Consider the following 5000-nt stretch of genomic DNA (forward strand, 5'->3'; position numbering starts at 1 on the left):
ACAAGAGACAGCAGTTGTACATAAAAAAATTGAGAAGTTATTGTGAATATCACAATAAGGAGATACGAAATAGTGCAAGAACACATGAAAGTGATCGTGGTTGAAGCGGGGAATGGCAGAACAACAAGGCCCTCTGCAAGGCGAACGAAGAAGATGAAGAAAAACACAACAAACGCCAGAAACCGCTGTAGGAAGGTTTTGGTGGAATTAACTGCTGGATGGATCGTGGGCGGCGATTTTTAAGTGCAGGTGAATTGTAAGTGCTGAAAAAGATATCACACTGGTATTGTTCTCAATAAAACGCTAACCAGCAACGACAGAAGAGAAATCAGAAAGACAAATGGATTCACAACTATAATGGCAAAAGAAATGAATTAAAGAGTTAAGAGGGAAGGTTCTTACTTAATCTGTCTTTGTTTATCCATATCTCTTCCCCCTCAGTCCTCCTCTTCCGGTATGCATCTCCCAATTTCTCTCTCTCTCTCTCTCTCTCTCTCTATCTCTATCTCTATCTCTCTCTCTCTCTCTCTCTCTCTCTCTCTCATCATGTCTCTCTTATTTCTTATCTTCTCTCGCTCTCATCTCTCTCTTCTCTCTTCGCTCTCTCTCTCTCTCTCTCTCTCTCTCTCTCTCTCTCTCTCTCTCTCTCTCTCTCTCTCTCTCTCTCTCTCTCACTCACTCACTCACTCACTCAGTCACTCTCTCTCTCTCTCTCTCTCTCTCTCTCTCTCTCTCTCTCTCTCTCTCTCTCTCTCTCTCCCTCACTCACTCACTCACTCACTCTCTCTCTCTCTCTCTCTCTCTCTCTCTCTCTCTCTCTCTCTCTCTCTCTCTCTCTCTCTCTCACTCTCTCTCTCTCTCTCTCTCTCTCTCTCTCTCTCTCTCTCTCTCTCTCTCTCTCTCTCTCTCTCTCTCTCACACTCTCACTCACTCACTCACTCACTCTCTCTCTCTCTCTCTCTCTCTCTCTCTCTCTCTCTCTCTCTCTCTCTCTCTCTCTCTCTCTCTCTCACTCACTCTCTCATCATGTCTCTCATTCTATTTCTTTCTCTTTCTCTCGCTCTCATCTCGCTCTTTTTCTCGCTCTCATCTCTCTCTTTCTCTCTTTCTCTCGATCGCTCTCTCTCTCTCTCTCTCTCTCTCTCTCTCTCTCTCTCTCTCTCTCTCTCTCTCTCTCTCTCTCTCTCTCTCTCTCTCTCTCTCTCTCTCTCTCTCTGATTTATGAAGCTGCCACGCATGATGGGCAACTTCCAATAAAAAAAAAAACATATGCAGCCTCCAAATTTGGGAAGCGATAACCTTCTCGCTTTATCGTATGTTTACTGCAACCGTTCTGCCCGGGGTCCTTGACTGCACACGATCTTGGATGCATGTGGATGACGATTTATCATTCACATAAGCATTCGGATTGTCCAGGGAAATGACAACCCGGGCGAAGTAGCAAGATCTTATCGCAGAGGAATGCATGTACATGTGAGGCCAAGCGCGCTTAGGCTGAGGAGAGTCTAGGTGCTGTGCGGGAACCTGTTTAGGAGGTTTGTCGTTATGGTCTGCCTCCAATCACCCCCCCTCTCTCTCTTGTTTCCTCCCATCCCCTCCCTATTTTCTTGTCTCTCCCCATTTCTCCTTCACTCCCCCCTTATCTCTTTATTCTCTACCCCTCCAACCTTTCCCTCCTCTCTCTCTCCTCGTTTCCCCTCTCTATTTCCTTCTCTCTCACCTCCCTTCCCCTCAACTCCCCCTTTTCTCTCTTTCTTCTCTTCCCCTCCAACTTTTCCCTCATCTCTCTTCTCTCTTCCACTTCTCTATCTCCTCCCTCTCCTATATTCCCTTCCCACCTCTCCCTACTCTCACTCCTCCCTTCCTCTCCCCTTCTTCCTTCTCTCTTTCCTCCTTCTCCCACCCCGTCTTTCTCTCCTCCCCTCCCCTCCCCCTCCCCCTCCCCTGTTCTCTCTCCTCCCTTCCCCTCCCATTATCTCTTCTCTCTCCTCCCATTCTCTCTTCTTTCTCTCTTCTTTCTCTCCTCCTTTCCCCTCTCTCTCTCTCTCTCTCTCTCTCTCTCTCTCTCTCTCTCTCTCTCTCTCTCTCTCTCTCTCTCTCTCTCTCTCTCTCTTTCTTCTCTTTCTCTCTCTCTCTATCTCTCTCTTTCTCTCTCTCTCTCTCTCTCTCTCTCTCTCTCTCTCTCTCTCTCTCTCTATCTCTCTATCTCTCTCTCTCTCTCTCTCTCTCTCTCTCTCTCTCTCTCTCTCTCTCTCTCTTTCTCTCTTTCTCTCTTTCTCTCTTTCTCTCTTTCTCTCTCTCTCTTTCACTCCTTCCTCCCCTCCTCTCTCTCCCGACTTCTCCCCTCGCCTTTCTTTCTCTCCTCCCTTCCACTCCCCTTCCTCATTCTCTTTCTCCTCCCTTCCCCTCCCCTTACCTTTCTTTATCTTCTCCCCCCCCCCCCCCTCTCCTTCTCTCTCTCTTTTCTCTTTCCTCCCTTCTCCTCCCCCTCCCCTTTCTCTCACATCTTTTCCTTTCACCCTCTCTTTTCTCTCTCTCTCTCTCTCTCCTTCCTATCGCCCTCCCCCTTCTCTCTTTCCTCTCTTCCCCACCCCCTCTCTCTTCTGTATCTCCTCCTTTCCTCTCGCCTTCTCCCCCTCTCTCTTTATCCTTTCCCTCTCCATTCTCCTGCCCTCTCTCTCCACCCCCTCCCTCTTCCCCCTTTTATCTCTCTCTCCTTCCCCTCCCCCTCTTCATTCTCTCTCTCTCCTCCCTTCCCCTGCCCTGTCTTTTTTTATCTTCTCCCTTCCCCCTCCCCTCCCCTTTCTCTCTCTCTCTCCTTCCCCTCCCCCTCTTCATTCTCTTTTTCCCCTTCCCCCCTCTACCCTTCTCTTTCTCCTCCCTCTACCCCTCTTTCTCAGCTTCCCTTCCCCTCCCCCTCTCTCTCCCCTTCCCTACCCTTTCCTCATTCTTTCTCTCCTCCCCCTCTTCCCCAGACCACGTAACCTCAGCCAATGGAGCTTTTCCGATGCTGTGTATAAAAGAAGCTGGCCATGCCTACCTCGCGGCAGTCCGAAAGGCAGATTCAGCGAGTGTCCACAAGATTTTTCTCCTTCGCGTGTTTGGTAAAGTGTTGTTGCTAGGAAACCGTTCTTTTGTTGTTGTTTGTGCATCTATCTATCTGTCTGTCTATCTATCTCTATATATATAAATATTTTTTTGGGGGGTATGTAATTTTCTGTCCGTTTTTACTTGTATTCAGGCTATTGAGTCATCGTCCATCCATTTATATTTTCAATGTATATTTTGTCGCATTTCTGTTGTTGTTTATTTTCAATAGATTCCTATCCTGAAAATGTAGTTTTGCCATTTTTTATGTTTTTTCTTCCTGATCATCGTCTATTTATTCATCTTTTCATCTTCCATTTTTTTTTTTTTCTAAAGAATTTTCATCCAGAAATTTTTATTCCTAAATCTTTCATTCCTTTGTATTTTTGCCGCTTTAAAATATTACTGTGTTTCTTATCGTCGTTTACCCCTGTATACTTCCCTCTTTTCATTCTCTATCATTATTTACGTTTATCTTTCTTCACCATTAATTCATTCCTCTTCAATTATTTTCGTTTTCCTTCCAGTTTTCGCATTTCTCTTCCATTCCACTGTGCAGATAATTCAAGTGTTGATCATATTCTAAGTCGCATTAAAATCTCTGAGGATACCCTGTGACTGTTCCCTAATCATGGTTAGATAAATAACTGAATAAATAAATACATCAGATAAAATAAATGCTGAAAGAAAATCAGAGTGTATATATATATATATTTTTTTTTTACTGCCTTTTTAACAAAGCGCTAAAATGTTTCGCAGTTCGTATAACATTGACATAAAGTAGGTTTTTAAGTTCATAACAATTCTATATAAACTTTATAAACAGTTTACATTAAAAAAATAATACCATGCTGCAATAAACATAAACATAAACGTAAACACATCCGATGATATAGCATTGATGATAAAGATAATGATATTAATGACAATAATAGTAACAATAATGATAGTAATGATGAAAATTATTATAATAAATATTATGATAATAATGATAATAGTGATTATGTTATTGAAAATAATGACAATGATAATGATAATATTGATAGTAATAATAATAATCATAATCATAATAATAACAATAATAATAATAATAATAATAATAATAAATAATAATAATAATTATAATAATAATAATAATAATAATAATAATAATAATGAACAGTATTATAATAAATATTATGATAATAATGATAATAGTGATAATAATATTGATAATAATGATAACAATAATAATGATAATATTGAAAATAATAATGATAATCATAATGATACTAATGATAATAATAATAATGATAATAATGATAATAATAATAATAATGAATATTATGATAACAATAACCATAATCATAATAATAATAATGATAATAAAAATAATAATAATGAATAACAAAAATTTATATAAATTTCTATAATAACAGTATTAATAAGAATGATAACAATAATAGTTGATAATGAGGATGATAACAACAGTAATGATAATGATAGTGATAATAATGATAATAAAATTATAATAATGATAATAATAATAAAGATATAATAATGGTACTGATAATAATGATAATGATAATGATAATAATAGTAATGATAATAACAATAATAATAATAACAATGATAACAATAATAATAATAATAATAATAATAATAATAGTAATAATATTAACAGCAAAAATAATAATGATAACAATAATAATGATGATAACAACAATGATAATAATGATGATGGTGATAATGATAATAATGATAATAATAATAATAATAATAATAATAATAATAATAATAATAATAATAATAATAATAATAAGGATAATAATAATTGCTATTATTATTATTATTACAATGAAGATGATGATGGTGATGATAATGATAATAATGATAATAATGATAAAAATAATAATAATAATAATAATTATTAT

The 5000-nt window shown here is 38.1% G+C and overlaps 1 protein-coding gene across 1 annotated transcript in view; it reads left to right on the forward strand.

The window, feature by feature from the left end:
- Positions 1-3064: 3064 nt before the first annotated feature.
- Positions 3065-5000, forward strand: part of LOC125036223 (ficolin-2-like) — a 10576-nt gene continuing 8640 nt past the window's right edge. The window contains exon 1 of the mRNA XM_047628691.1: positions 3065-3104. The gene's annotated coding sequence lies outside the window, so the exon portion shown is untranslated. The remainder of the gene's footprint in view (positions 3105-5000) is intronic.

Source organism: Penaeus chinensis, chromosome 20 (assembly GCF_019202785.1).
Source record: "Penaeus chinensis breed Huanghai No. 1 chromosome 20, ASM1920278v2, whole genome shotgun sequence".
Classification (NCBI taxonomy): domain Eukaryota; kingdom Metazoa; phylum Arthropoda; class Malacostraca; order Decapoda; family Penaeidae; genus Penaeus; species Penaeus chinensis.